Source organism: Ovis canadensis, chromosome 2 (assembly GCF_042477335.2).
Source record: "Ovis canadensis isolate MfBH-ARS-UI-01 breed Bighorn chromosome 2, ARS-UI_OviCan_v2, whole genome shotgun sequence".
Lineage (NCBI taxonomy): Eukaryota > Metazoa > Chordata > Mammalia > Artiodactyla > Bovidae > Ovis > Ovis canadensis.
In genome coordinates, this window is record NC_091246.1 from 118,841,313 (window position 1) to 118,857,382 (window position 16,070).

Here is a 16,070-nt window from a genome sequence, read left to right on the forward strand (position 1 = left end):
CCTAGAACAGGTTAGCTCCTCATCTCCTCTCTCCCAACTAACCTGAGATTTAATCCTTAATAGCAATTATGTGAGAGGGCTTCCCTGATGGCTCAGGTGGTAAAGAATCTGCCTGCAATCTGGGAGACCTGGGTTCGACCCCTGATTTGAGAAGATCCCCTGGAGGAGGGCATGGCAAACCGCTCCAGTATTCTTGCCTGGAGAATCCCCATGGACAGAGGAGCCTGGCAGCTACAGTCCATGGGTTCACATGGAATCAGACACACCGAACGACTAAGCACAGCACAGCACAAGGATCCCTAGACATATTCAATCTCCCAGGCAGCAGACCCCATGCTCACCCCTTACACGCACACCTCAGGGATGGCATTTCCTAGATGATTTAGGTTACAAAGGACCGCCTTGTAAACACAAGGATATAGAAGCTGCCCACCCTGCTCACAGCCTCCTGTTGGCTCTTCCTCAAAATCACTGCAGGCTGTAGAGTTATCACATTCCTTAAATCAGTGCTCAAACATTTTCCTTGGGTAGCTTCACAGGTAGCCAGGTCAGTGTGGTAGGAGCTCCAGATACCTACCCTGTCAAACCCAAGCACATCCACACCCAGGGATGCTTGTGCTTGACATCCGTTCTTTGGAAAGAGTGGGCAAGCTTAAATTCATTTACTCCACTGTGTGTGGTCAGAGTGCAGAGAAGCAGCTCTGAGGGATTTAAGGTTTTCACCCTGGCGCATTCCATTCCACAAAAACGCCTGACTAATGTTCACGTGGATTAAGTCAGCGGTGAGAGCAGATGCCATTCCTCAGTTCAGGCAGAACATTTGCTGCCTGAACTGTTCCAAATTCTCCTCCTCCGTATCCCCACGGCCCTCCCGGGCTGGGGACGCCCTTTGTCTTGGGAACTTGCCTCCCAATGAGCCATTATATCCAGAAAATAACTTGTTGTGGTCAAGCCCGAGTGCTCATACCAGCTATTCAGTCTTAGACTTTGCACATTTTCCCTGAGAGGAATTTTCCTTGTTCCTAAAAGCAACAATTCAGCACAGGCTTATTAAAACCCCGCCTGCTCCCTAGAACAGGTTAGCTCTTCATCTCCTCTCTCCCAACTAACCTGAAGACTTGATCTTCTTCCAGAAGCAAGTTTGCAGTTGAAGATGAGAACGCTGAATGACGATGGAGGTAGTCCTGGGAGGCAGGCGAGCGCCCAGCTGCTCCACCGTCCTCCTGCTGGCCTGGCCACACCCACAGACGTCACGAGGGCATCCCCTCCTCCCCCAACCACTCCACCCCCTCGCTGCTCCCGCCCCTGCTCCCTTACCCTAGCAGCTGCAACAGACCGTCAAAAATTGAAGACAATATGTAAAATAGATAGCCATTGACAATTTGCTGTACGACTCAGGGAACTCAAACCCAGGATCTGTAACAAACCTAGAGGGGTGGGATGGAGTGGGAGGTGAGAGGGAGGTTCAAGAGGGTGCGGACATAATGTATACCTATGACTGATTCAAGTTGATGTTTGGCAGAAACCAACGCAATTCTGTAAAGCAATTATCCTTAGATTTAAAAAATACATTTAAAAATATTAAAAATTTTTTAATAAAAAAGAAATGAACAAAAGATGCTCCTGGTCAGAGACCAGAGCTCGCTCTCTTTTTTAATTGGAGTATAGTTGCTTTACAATGTTTTGTTAGTTTCTGCTGTGCAGCAAAATGAATCAGCTAGGATGAGATGGTTGGATGGCATCACGGACTCGATGGACCTGAGTCTGGGTGAACTCCGGGAGTTGGTGATGGACAGGGAGGCCTGGCGTGCTGCGATTCATGGGGTCGCAGAGAGTCAGACACAACTGAGCGACTGAACTGAACTGAACTGAACTGAACATATATATATCCTATCTTTGGGGGATTTCCTTCCTATTTAGGTCACCAAAGAGCACTGAGTAGATTTCCCTGTGCTGTACAGCAGGTCCTCATTGGTTATCTATTTTATACATTATATATAGAGATATATATTTCTCAACCCCAAGCTCCCAATTCATCCTCCCCACCCACTCCCTTCCCCCTTGGTATCCAGATGTTTGCTCTCTACACCTTTGTCTCTATTTCTGCTTTGCAGATCATCTTTATCATACAGTATTTGATTTTTCTCTTTCTGCTTACTTCATTCTGTATGACAGTCTCAAGGAATCTTTCATGGTATATTTCTACCACATCTACTTTATCCATTCCTCTGTTGATGGACATTCCATGTCCTGTCTATTGTAAATAGTGCCGTGATGAACCTTGGGGTACAAGTATCTTTTTGAATTATGCTTTACTCTGGGTATATGTCCAGTAGTGGGATTGCTGAGTCATATGGTAGTTCCATTTTTAGTTTTTTAAGTTAACTCCATACCGTTCTCCATTGCAGCTATACCGATTTACATTCCCACCAACAATGTAAGAGGGTTCCGTTTCTTCAAACCCTCTCCAGCATTTATTCTTTGTAAATTTTATGATAATGGCCATTCTGACTGGTATGAAGTGATACCTCATTGTAGTTTTGATTTGTATTTCTCTAATGAGTCATGTTGAGCATTTTTTTATGTACTTGTCGGCCATCCATATGTTTGTGTTTCTGTATTTCTTCTTCTTTGGAGAAATGTCTGTTTTGGTCTTCCACCCATTTTTTGACTGGGTTGTTGTTTTTCTGATGAGTTGCATGGACTGTTTGTATATTTTGCAGTTTAATTCTTTGTCAGTTGTTTTGTTTGCAAATATTTCTTCCATTCTGACAGTTGTCTTTTTGCTTTGTTTATGGCTTTTTTCCTTTGCTGTGCAAAAGGTTTTAAGCTTAATTAGGTCCCATTTGTTTCTTTTGTTCTTATTTTCATTACTCTAGGATGTGGGTCAAAAAAGATCTTGCTGCAATTTATGTCAAAGAGTGTTCTGCCTATGGTTTCCTCTAAGAGTTTTGAAAATACAAAACGCTTCACGAATTTACATGTCATCCTTGCTCAGGGGCCATGATAATCTTCTCTGCATGGTTCCAATTTTGGTAAGTGTTCCAATTTTAGTATGTGCCAAAATGAGTGCCAGGGGCAGAGCCCTCTCTGAACACTAGGTGCAGCCAGCACTTACTGTGCCCCATACAGCTCTGCTTGATAGAAGGTAGCCAAATACTGATACTTGTAACAGTTTTTTCCCTATGAACAAGAATTGGGAAAATGTGAAATTAGTAAATATTCTGCCAACGTTTTTCTGTTCTACTCTTTAAGAGTTCTCTACTACAGCTGGCAAACCTGATCAGCATTCATCCTATTTTCTTATGGTTTCCTGCCTCCAGCCTAGGGCTGTGAAGGTTACACTTGTGGAAAGTACTGTATCATACAACACACACACAAACAACACACCCACATACAGATGCACACTTGGACACACACGGACACATAAGGAAATGCAAACAGACACACCGAGACAGGTAAACTATTCACAGAGACACAAACATATACACACACATATCACAGACATTACACACACAGAGATGCAGAAGCACACACAAAAATATACACAGGCACACAGAGAGAAACATAAATAACTACACACACCCCAACACACAGACACATGTATAGGCACAAACACACAGGCACACACACACACACAGACACACAGGCTTGCTGCGGACTGGGAAGCCCCACAGGGGCTTTAATCTACTAGGCACTGCAGGAAGTCCAAAGCTCTTGGCTCACCTACAATGTAATAGGCAGAACTCAAAAAGATATGCTTGTAAGAGTTTCCTCTCCAAGCCTTTCTGAGAGAACCATGAAGCCCAGTTACACTAGGTATTCGAAGGTATAAACTTATAATACATATGCTGTAGAATCAATGCTTTTGAACTGTGGTGTTGAAGAAGAGTCCCTTGGATTGCAAGGGGATCCAACCAGTCCATCCGAAAGGAGATCAGTCCTGGGTATTCATTGGAAGGACTGAGGTTGAAGCTGAAACTCCAATACTTTGGCTACCTGATGTGAAGAGCTGACTTGTTTGAAAAGACCCTGATGCTGGGAAAGATTGAGGGCAGGAGGAGAAGAAGATGACAGAGGGTGAGGTGATTGGATGGCATCACCGACTCAATGGACATGAGTTTGAGTAACCTCCGGGAGTTGGTGTTGGACAGGGAGGCCTGGCCTGCTGCAGTCCATGGAGTTGCAAAGAGGCAGACACGACTGAGTCACTGAACCAAACTGAACTGTACAAAGCAGGGTGTGGTGGGGGCTGCCCAGGAGCGAGGACCAAGGATGCAGGGTCGCCAGGCCTCCCAGAGCACAGTGGGCACTGCCACAGAGCAGTACCAGTGCTGGCACACCAGCTAGAGACCCCAGCCTCCCCAAGAGAAGGCCAAGTGCCACATTAGTAGTTGTCTCTATTCAGACTGCCACTTGCAGCCAGTGTGGACACAGCAACAACCCTATTCACGTGGAGTGGAGGCCACCTTGGCCAAGTCTTCCTCCAGCACTTTGAGAACTCTGTTACATGGGAAAGTGGTAAGGGGGCCCCAGAGCATGAATGTGTAGGCATCTGGGGCAGACAGAAGGTTCCAGGCTGCCCTGCCCTTACTGACTGGTCTCCATACAGTGGGAGGCTGACTGTGAGTGCCAACCTGAACAGAGAAGGGTCACGACGCACCAGCAGGGCAATTGTGGCTACCACATGGCTCTCCATGACTCATGCCCATGTTCCCAGCATCTACATGCTGACCCCAAGCCTGCCTAGTCTATGTCTCTTGAGTAGCCGCTAAACATTTGTAGTGAAATCACCCCTATTCCTGCTCCAGGGGTGAACTTGCATGGCCTAAATTATGGAAGAAATCTCACCCTTGCAAGGAATTGGCAAACCCACATGGTAGTGAAGGTCCCTCAGAACAGGGGAGTCTCCAAGGCCATGTACCATGTTGGACCAAACCATGAGCTATCTCGGATCCTGATTTATTGCCAAGCCTCCCTCTTGGTTGCTGAAACCAGGTCCCGATGGGGGTTCCCTTCTTGGCAACTGGGGACAAGAATTGGATACAGAAGCATCACTAGAAACCCGTAGTGTAATTCATATGGCCCTGCTTCCCTGTGAATGGGGGCTGGATTTCTTCAGCCAGAGTGGCTGGGGACAGTTTAGGAAATACATGGTGATTTTACCAAGATATCACCATAAAGTCACACTTTTCCTGGATGGCTCAGGAAATTCCAAAATAAGAGGCCTCTAAGTTTTCTCAGCAAAGAGTAGCATCATTGGAATCCGACACAAAGGCCAACAGTGTGTATTTTGAAGTACATGGTACTGTGTACCCTGGAACAATATGAGTTTGAACTGTGTAGGTCCATTTACACATGGATTTTCAGTTGTGCATCCCTAGCTCTCATGCTGATCAAGGGCCAACCATACCTGAATGTACATGCAAATTTCAGCATTTCTGCAATAAAATACTTTTGCTTATATTATATACAGTGGTAGGTTTGTGTGAATGTGTGTTTATACATATTTTATGTGTTTGTGGGTGATCCTGTGAAGATGCCCCTGACCTCAGATCCTCAATTGACAGGTATAACTCAGAGTGATCCCCTGCCCTGCCCTCCAGCCACATCTTCAGTGGAAACCTGCCTGTGGCTTCCCTTTATGAACTCTACCCTCCTCCAGGATTCCTGTGACCACTGGCTCTTCAGGCTTCTGTGGACCCCAGCCTTTGTCTGCTCTGACCACAAAGCCCCTATGTTCTGCTCACCCACTGGTGCCCACAGATGGTCAGATCAGCCAAACCTGTGTACTGATCCTTTATAGGTATGGGAAAGGAAAGAATACTAGGGCAGATGGCCAGAGCAGTTTCCTTCTACCTCTTGGCCCACCTCAGAAAGCAGAAAAGTCAAACACAAACTCAGATAGGTCTTTATCTATTGCTGTAACAAACCACCCCAAGTTTAGTAACAAAAATAGTGACCATCTGTCATGCTCCCAGATTCTTTTGGTCAGAATGGAATTAAAAAAGCCACCATGGAAATAGCTCACCTATATACCAAGACAGTCATGGTGACATAAAGGTGGGAAGTAACTTGAGTCTGGAGGCTGGAAGCGTGTGAAGGTGTACTAACTTACATCTGGTGTGGGTCTACTGCCATTCCCACGTGGCCTGTACCTTAACGCTTGGACTGCCTCACAGCATGGTGGCTAGGACCCAAGAGCCAGGAAATGGAAGCCAGGTCCATGAGGCCTGACCCAAGATAGGCAGGTGTCACTTCTGCCATATTCCATTTAGCAAGCAGTCACAGAGGCCAGGTCCAAGGGGAAGGACACAGATTCCAGCTCTTGATGGAAGAAATGTCAAAACCATTATATCCCAGTTTTAAACTGCATAAATGGCTCTCTAGCCAAGGATAGCCTAACTGAACAATGAAGGCTTAATGCAAGCAATGGGAGGAATTCTGGACTAAGTTCTGCAGTTTAAAGGCATTTAGTAGGAAGACAAAATGGCAGAGGAGAAGGACATGAATTCATCCTTTCTTACAGAAACCAACATCTACTAACATATCTACTAAATCACAACTAACTACTGAATGCTGCTGCTAAGTCGCTTCAGTCGTGTCCAACTCTGTGTGACCCCATAGATGGCAGCCCACCAGGCTCCCCCATCCCTGGGATTCTCCAGGCAAGAACACTGGAGTGGGTTGCCATTTCCTTCCCCAATGCATGAAAGTGAAAAGTGAAAGGGAAGTCGCTCAGTCGTGTCTCACTCTTCGTGACCCCATGGACTGCAGCCTATGAGGCTCCTCTTTCCATGGGATTTTCTAGGCAAGAGTACTGGAGTGGGGTGCCATCGCCTTCTCCGAACTACTGAATAACCACTGACAAAAAACACAAACAGATGGAAAGATAGACCACGTTCTTGGATTGCAAGAATCAACAGTGTGACAATGACTGTACTAAACAGGCAATCTACAGATTCGATGCAATTGCTATCAAATTACCAATGGAATTTTTCACAGAACTAGAACAAAAAAATTTTTTAATTTGTATAGAAACACAAAAGACCCCAAACAGACTAAGCAATCTTGAGAGAGAAATATGGAGCTGGAGGAATCAGGCTCCTGATTTCAGGTTATACTACAAAGCTACAGTCATCAAAACAGAAATATAAATATTAATGGCACAGGATAGAAAGATCAGAAATAAAAACACATATCTATGATCAATTAATCTACAACAAATGAGGCAGGGTTACAGTGGAGAAAAGACAATAATGGTGCTGGGAAACCTAGACAGATATATGTAAAATGAATGAAATTAGAACACTCCCTAACACCATACACAAAAATAAACTCAAAATGGATTAAAGACCTAAGTATAAGACCAGATACTATAAAACTCTTAGAGGAAAATAAAGGCAGAACAGTCTCTGACATAAATCACAGCAATATCTTTTTCAATCTGCCTCCTAGAGTAATGGAAATGAAAGCAAAATAAATAAATGGGATCAAATTAAACTTAAAATCTTTTGCTCACTAAAGGAACCCATAAACAAAATGCACAGTTAATCCACAGAATGGAAGAAAATATTTGCAAATGATGTGACCAACAAGGGATTAATCTCCAAAATATACAAACAGCTCATAGAGCTACAAAAAAGAAAACTGACTTAATCAAAAACATGGGTAGATGACCTAAACAGACATTTCTCCAAAGGAAGACATACAGATGGCCAAAGGTTACATGAAATGATGTAACTCAATATTGCTAATTATTCAAGAAATGCAAATTATAACTACAATAAGATATCACCCCACACCAGTCAGAACGGGCATCGTCAAGAAAATCCACAAACAATAAATGCTTGAGAGGGTGTGGAGAGAAGTTAACCCACTTGCACTGCTGGTGGGAATGTAAATTGATACAGCCACTATGGACAGCAGTATGGGTGTTTTGTAAGAAATTAAAAATAGAGCTACCATGTGACCATGCAATCCCACCACTGGGCATATAGCCAGAGAAAAACATGGTTTGAAAGGATATATGCACCCTAATGTTCATTGCAGCATTGTTTACAATAGGGAAGACATGAAAAGCACATAAATGTCCACCAACAGATGGACAGATAAAGGAGATGAGATACATACATACAAGAGCATATTCAGTTCAGTTGCTCCGTCGTGTCCGACTCTTTGCGACCCCATGAACCACAGCATGCAGCACACCAGGCCTCCCTGTCCATCATCAACTCCAGGAGTCTACCCAAACCCATGTCCATTGAGTCAGTGATGCCATTCAACCATCTCATCCTCTGTCGTCCCCTTCTCCTTCTGCCCTCAATCTTTCGCAGCATCAGGGTCTTTTCCAATGAGTCAACTCTTTGTATCAGGTGGCCAAAGTACTGGAGTTTCAGCTTCAACATCAGTCCTTCCAATAAACACCCAGGACTGATTTCCTTTAGGATGGACTGGTTGGATCTCCTTGCAGTCCAAGGGACTCTCAAGAGTCTTCTCCAACATCACAGTTCAAAAGCATCAATTCTTCGACACTCAGCTTTCTTCACAGTCCAATTCTCACATCCATACATGACCAAAGGAAAAACCATAGCCTTGACTAGATGGACCTTTGTTGGAAAAGTAATGTCTCTGCTTTTTAATATGCTATCTAGGTTGGTCATAACTTTCCCTCCGAGGAGTAAGCATCTTTTAATTTCATGGCTGCAGTCACCATCTGCAGTGATTTTGGAGCCCCCCAAAATAAAGTCTCTCACAGTTTCCACTGTTTCCCCATCTATTTCCCATGAAATGATGGGACCAGATGCCATGATCTTCGTTTTTTGAATGTTGAGCTTTAAGCCAACTTTTTCACTCTCCTCTTTCACTTTCATCAAGAGGCTTTTTAGTTCTTCTTTACTTTCTGCCATAAAGGTGTTGTCATCTGCATATCTGAGGTTATTGATATTTCTCCCGGCAATCTTGATTCCAGCTTCTGCTTCCTCCAGCCCAGTGTTTCTCATGATGTACTCTGCATATCATGAGAGTTAAATAAGCAGGGTGACAATAAAGAGCCTTGAGGTACTCCTTTCCCAATTTGGAACCAGTCTGTTGTTCCATGTCCAGTTCTAACTGTTGCTTCCTGACCTGCATACAGGTTTCTCAAGAGGCAGGTCAGGTGGTCTGGTATTTCCGTCTCTTTCAGAATTTTCCACAGTTTATTGTGATCCACACAGTCAAAGGCTTTGGCATAGTCAATAAAGCAGAAATAGGTGTTTTTCTGGAACTCTCTTGCCTTTTCCATGATCCAGCAGATGTTGGCACTTTGATCTCTGGTTCCTCTGCCTTTTCAAAAACCAGCTTGAACATCTGGAATTTCATGGTTCACGTATTGCTGAAGCCTAGCTTGGAGAATTCTGAGCATTTCTTTACTAGCATGTGAGATGACTGCAATTGTGCAGTAGTTTGAGCATTCTTTGGCATTACCTTTTTTGGGATTGGAATGAAAACTGACCTTTTCCAGTCTTGTGGCCACTGCTGAGTTTTCCAAATTTGCTGACATATTGAGTACAGAACTTTCACAGCATCATCTTTTAGGGTTTAAAATAGCTCAACTGGAAATCCATTACCTACCTCCACTAGCTTTGTTCATAGTGATGATTCCTAAGGCCCACCTGACTTCTCATTCCAGAATGTCCATAAAGGAATATTATGTAATGGAACAGTACAATATTACTCAGTCATTAAAAAGAAACGATGCCATTTGCAGTAACATGGATGGACCTGGAGATCATCACACTGAGTGAATTAAGTCAGACAGAGAAAGACAAATATTATGTGATATCACATATGCAAAATCTTTAAAAATGACACAAACAAACTTACTTATAAAATAGAATCAGACTCACAGACTTAGAGAACAAACCTATGGTTAGCGGGGGAAAGGACTGGAGGAGAGGGATAGACTGGGATTGACATGTACACACTGCTGTATATTAATACATATATATGAAATATAAAAAAACTGGTACTGAGAACCTATTTGCAGGGCAGGAATAGAGGTGCAGACATAGAAAAGGGACTTGTGGGCATGGCAGCGGGGAGAGGGTGGGACGAACTGACAGTAGCATGAAACATACATCACCATGTGTGACCCATGGTGTTTGTGTGAATGTATTTTGAACTTTTGAATAAGCACCAGGAAACACAATTGCTGAATGGAATAGTAAGAGTATATTTAGTGATGGACAGGGAAGCCTGGCGTGTTGCAGTCCATGGGTCACAAGAGCTGACTCATTGGAAAAGATCCTCATGCCAGGAAAGACTGAAGGTAAAAGGAGAAGGGGATGGCAGAGGATGAGATGGTTAGATCATGATCTCAATGGACATGAATTTGAGCAAACTCTGGGAGATAGACGAGGGCAGAGGTGCTTGGCATGGTGCAGTCCATGGAGTTGCAAAGAACTGGACACGACTTAGTGACTGAACAACAGGATTTTTAGGACAGTGACACTATTCTGTGTGACACTAAAGTGATGAAACACTTCATTATATATTTGTCCAAACCGTTAGAATGTAACACCACCAGGAGTAAGCCTTAATGTGAACTGTGGATTTTGAATGACAGTGAGGAGTTGATGTAGGTTTATCAATTGTAACAAATGTTCCACTCTGTTGCAGAGGTTGATAGTGGGAATGCTATGCATGTGCAGGGGCAAGGGGCATGTGTGAATTCTCTATACTTTCTGCTCCATTTTGCTATGAATCTGAGACTGCTTTAACAGTCTTTTTTTTTTTTTAATGTAATGAGCTAGAGGAAAACTCATCGTGCAGACTTCCTCAGAGGAGTCTCATTTGCGTATAAGAGGGGAAAAAAACTGAAAAGTGGCTGAGATGGGGCCCACCTGGCTGAGCTCCCTACACTGGAGAGGGCCTGCCCCTCACCTAGGTGGAGGGCGTCCCTGTGGCATGCCAGCAGCACCACTCCAGCCCATCATTAAAGAGAAGGGGCCTGGTCCTCGGACTAGGACATACAGTGTCCAGCACTCCCTGCTAGAACCAGCATGTCAACTGCAGTTTCCAGCGTCCCACACTAGGACTGGCTGTCTCTGCTTGGAGAAATCATCATACCTCCACAGGCTCTTTCCATCCAAGCCACCTGAGAGAGAGAGCAGGGGATCAGGTGCTGGCGGCTTCCACTGGGCATGCCTTGCACCATGGAGGCACAGTTGCGACCTGGGGTTACAGCAGTGCCACCAGAAGAGAGAGGAAACAGATAACCCTTCAGGGCTTCTGAGACTAAAAACAGAAAGAAAGAAAAGAAAAAAGAGCTCATAGTGAGTATGCTTCGTGCAAAAGCTTGTGGACAGGGCCATAACATTGGAAGTGAGCTGGTGCGGGGGCAGCTGTCCTCCCCAGGAAGCAGCAGTTTGGGTCTCAAGACACTTTTCACTCCTAAAGCCTTTAGGATCCTCAATGATTTTTATCCGAATTATATTTATCAAGTTACCATATTAGAAATTAAAACTGAAAAAAATTTTTTTAATAGTCCCACAAGGTAAGGATAGGGTAAACAGCAAAAATGTTGGTATGTAAAACTGAAAATTTTTAAATTATCCATTTTAAACTAAAAATAAGCCAATTTCTTATCAACATGAATACTATTTTGAGAAATTATTTTCCAAAACAAAAAAATTAGTGAATCACATTTACATTTTTATCAGTCTCTTTACTCTGGCTTAAGATAGCCAACTTCTCATTTTTGCCTCTGCAGCCCAAAACTGCAACAGTCAGCCCTCCACTATTGTTCCACAAGTGCAGATTCAACCAACCTCAGATCAAAACTATTCAGGAAAAATAATCCCAGAAAGTTCCTAAAAGCAAAATTTGAGTGTGCTGACAACTTACATAGTATTTACACTGCATTAGGTATTACAACGGAGAAGGTAATGGCACCCCACTCCAGTACTTTTGCCGCGAAAATCCCATGGATGGAGGAGCCTGGTGGGCTGCAGTCCATGGAGTTGCAAAGAGACTGAGCGCCTTCTCTTTCACTTGTCACTTTCATGCATTGGAGCAGGAAATGGCAACCTACTCCAGTGTTCTTGCCTGGAGAATCCCAGGGATGGCGGAGCCTAGTGGGCTGCTGTCTATGGGGTCGCAGAGTCAGACATGACTGCAGCGACTTAGCAGCAGCAGCAGCAGCAGGTATTACAAGAATGTATTGTAAGTATTATAAGTATGTATTATAGGTATTAGATGATTTAAAGTATATGAGAGGATATACAAATGTTATATGCAAATGTTACACTATTTTACATAAGGGAGTTGAGCATTCAGAGCCTTAGGGTACCTGGAACCAATTTTCTGCAGATATCAAGGGACAATCTTAATAATTTTATTGTAATATAAATTTTACAATATTGTATTGGTTTCTGCTATACAACATTGTGAATCAGCCATATGTATACATATATCCTCTCCCTTTTGAGCCTCTCTCCCACCACCAACCCCATCCCACCCTTCGAGGCCATCACAGAGCACCAAGCTGACCTCCCGGTGCTAAGCTATACAGCAACTTCCCACTAGGTGTCTTTCACACATGGTCATGTATATATGTCAATGTGACTCTTTCAATTCATTTCCGCCTTTGCTTTCCCCCCATTTCCACAAGTCCATTCTCTACATCTGCACCTCGATTCCTGTCTGCAATTAGGTTCATCAGTACCATTTTTCTAGATTCTATATACATGCATTTTTTCTTTCTTACTTCACGCTGTATGACAGGCTCTAGGTTCATCCACATCACTTTAACGGACTCAATTTCATTCCTTTTAATGGCTGAGTAATATTCCACTGTGGGTTTCCCTGATGCCTACACTGGAGATACTGGTTTGACTCCTGGGTTGGGAAGGTCCCCCAGAGAAGGAAATGGCAACCCACTCCAGTATTCTTGCCTGGGAAATCCCATGGGCAGAGAAGCCTGGCTGGCTACAGTCCATGGGGTCATAAGAGAGTCAGACATGACTTAAGAGACCAAACAACAACAAATATTTCACTGGATAGATGTATCACAACTTCTTTATCCACTCATCTATTCGTGGACATGTAGACTGCTTCCATGTCCTAGATATTTTAAATAGTGCTTCAATGAACATTGGAGTACATGTATCTTTTTGAGTTATGGTTTTTTCAGGGTATATGACAAGTCATATGGTAATTCTATGTTTAGCTTTAATACTTTCATTGTGCCTATGTTTAACATAAGCTAAATAAGATAATAAATTATAAATTATATTATAGATATAATTTGTGATTAATATGATTATAAATATATCTGATGCAAATTTGTCAGCAAGGGAAGTTAATTTAATTTTTAAAAATGAACTGGAGGAAAACTGTTTCACAGTGTTTGGTTTCTGCCATACAATTCAACCAAAATCATACATATGTGTTTAGCTTTTTAAGGAACCTCCATATTGTTCTTCACAGTGGTTGCACCAATTTACATTCCCAACAGTGCAGGAAGGGTACCTTTTCTCCACACCCTCTCTAGCATTTATTGTTTGTAGATTTGTTGATGATGGCTATTCTGGCTGGTGTGAGGTGGTACCTCATTGTAGTTTTGATTTGGCCTTTCTCTAATAATGAGTCCCCTGCATTGGCAGGCAGATTCTTTACCGGTGATGTTGAGCATCTTTTCCTGTGTCTGTTGGCCATCTTTTTTGGAGAGATGTCTGTACAGGTCTTCTTCCCATTTTTTGATTGGATTGCTTGTTTGATATTGAACTCCATAAGCTGTTTGTGTATTTTGGAAATTAATCCTTTGCTACTTGTTTGCAACTATTCTTACATTCTGAAGGTTCTTTTCATCTTGTTTACGGTTTCCTTTGCTGAGCAAAAGTTTTTAAGTTTAATTAGGTCTCAACTATTTTTGTTTTTCATTACTTTCGGAGGTGGGTCAAAAAAGATCTTTCTGTGATCAATAAATTTGGTTAAGCTGCAGGATACAAAACTAATGCATAAAAATATCTTGTATTCCTATACACTTAACAATGAAAGAGCAGAAAGAGAAATTAAGTTAACAATCCCATTTACCACTGCAACAAAAATAAAAGTATCTAGGAATAAATCTACCTAAGGGACAAAAGACCTGTACTCAGAAAACTATAAAGTACTGATGAAGGAAAACAAAGAGGACACAAGCAGATAGAAAACTATACCATGTTCTTAGATGGGAAGAATCAATATAATGAAAATTAATATACTACCCAAAGCAATCTACAGATTCGATGCAACCCTTGTGAAATTACCTTCATAAAACTACAACAAACAATTTTGCAATTCATAGGGAAATACAAAAGACTCTGAACAGCCAAAGTAATCTTGAGAAAGAAAACTGGACCTGAAGGAATCAGGGCTCCCTAACTTCAGACTATACTACAAAACTAGTCATCAAAACAGTATGGTACTGGCACAAAAACAGAAATATAGATCAACTGAACAGGAGAGAGGGCCCCAAAATAACCTCATGCACCTATGGTCACCTAATGTATGACAAAGGAGGCAACAATATTTATTAAAGACAGCCTCTTCTAGTAAATGGTGCTAGGAAATCTGGACAGCTACAAGAGTGAAATTAGAACATTCCCTAATACCATGTTGTTTAGTGGTTGTTTAGTCACTAAATCATGTCCAACTCTTTTGCAACCCCAGGGGCTATAGCCAGCCAGGCTCCTCTGTCCATGGGATTTCCCAGGCAAGAATACTAGAGTGAGTTGTTATTTCCTTCTCCAGGGGATCTTCTCAACCCAGGGATTGAACCCATGTCTCCTGCAATCCCTAACACCATACATAAAAATAAAATGGATTTTATAGTTCTAAGAGTTTTACACTATAAAACTCTTGAAGGAAACAGGAAAAACACCCGTATGTTTTGACTGAAGGATATGAAGAAAATTTGGCCTCATGCAGATATGTAGTTGGAAAAGAGGACTTTCTGGACACCCTGACAAGGACTCAGGCCTGAGTGCAGGCTATAGCTGTTCTTACTTGCTCTCCTACCCTGAGTCATCAGAAGGGCATGTGAAGCAGAGCCCTACCAATCCACAGTCCAGAAACATGCAGCCAAAACTAGCCCACCCAGATGCAGAGAGAGAGAGAAATATTAAAAAAAACCCAACACTTGATTTTTGGCTGCACTGGGTTTTTGTTGCTGCTCTGGCTTTTCTCTAGTTGTGGTGAGTGACAGCTGTGTTCCAGTTATGGTACACAGGCTTATTTTGGTGGCATCTCTTTTGTAGAGCACAGGGTCTAGGGCACGTGAGCTTTAGTAGTAGTGGCATACAGGCTTAGTTGCCCCCCAGCATGTGGAACTCTCCTAGACTAGGGATCGAACCCATGTCCCCTGTATTAGCAGGCAGATTCTTAACCACAGGACCAGTAGGGAAACAAATGCTGTGTGCCACTGACTGACTAACAACAAAAGGGATGGTGATTAAAAGACAAATCTCACAGCTTATGGAAATTTTAATACAAGCTGAAAAATGTTGTTACCATCTTGGTCAAGAATAACTGCCCAGAAGAAAATTTCTCTTTGGATCTTTTAATGCACACATTGGATCCCTGAGCAGTCTCCCAACATAAAACACTTACCTCTGGCCTCCATCTGGTACCATTTACCCTCAGTTCTACTGCATCAGGCCTGTCAACCAATCTTCCTACTGCAATCTCAGTCTTTCTCTCTGCAGAGCGTACTTGACACAATCCCAAAACAAGCAGCTCAAATCCTACCCCATGGCCGACTGAGCCAGAAACACTCCCTCGCCCCTAGGCCTACGGGAGCCACAGTTGCCCAGGTGGATGGCATGGAGGGCAGGAGAGGTTCCTGACCCCAGCCACTCCCCTAAACCTCTCCCAGCTCCTGATGACCACTCCCTCCGTCACCGTAATGAGTTTGGTTCTGTAACCAAAGAAGTCTAATGAGACTGGAATCCACTTTAACTAGTGCTGCATCAAACACTCATCTATATTTTGGTGGTAGTGTATCCACCAGTGCTAGTTTTAACCACATATGAAAGATCAGCTTACAA

At 43.0% G+C, this 16,070-nt stretch overlaps 1 protein-coding gene and 1 non-coding gene across 5 annotated transcripts in view; both read right to left on the reverse strand.

Annotated features, from left to right (window-relative positions):
• The window catches only part of OCA2 (OCA2 melanosomal transmembrane protein), a 343,267-nt gene extending 341,993 nt beyond the window's left edge, over positions 1 to 1,274 (reverse strand). For 2 of the 4 annotated variants that reach the window (XR_011254446.1, XM_069576815.1), the window contains exon 1: positions 1,111 to 1,274. The gene's annotated coding sequence lies outside the window, so the exon portion shown is untranslated. The remainder of the gene's footprint in view (positions 1 to 1,110) is intronic. The other 2 variants (XR_011254445.1, XM_069576816.1) reach the window with 2 other exon arrangements.
• A 1,679-nt stretch (positions 1,275 to 2,953) lies between these two features.
• Positions 2,954 to 3,057, reverse strand: LOC138434826 (U6 spliceosomal RNA). Its single transcript, XR_011254904.1, has one exon. It is a non-coding gene; the product is annotated as a U6 spliceosomal RNA (small nuclear RNA).
• Between the last annotated feature and the right edge of the window lie 13,013 nt (positions 3,058 to 16,070).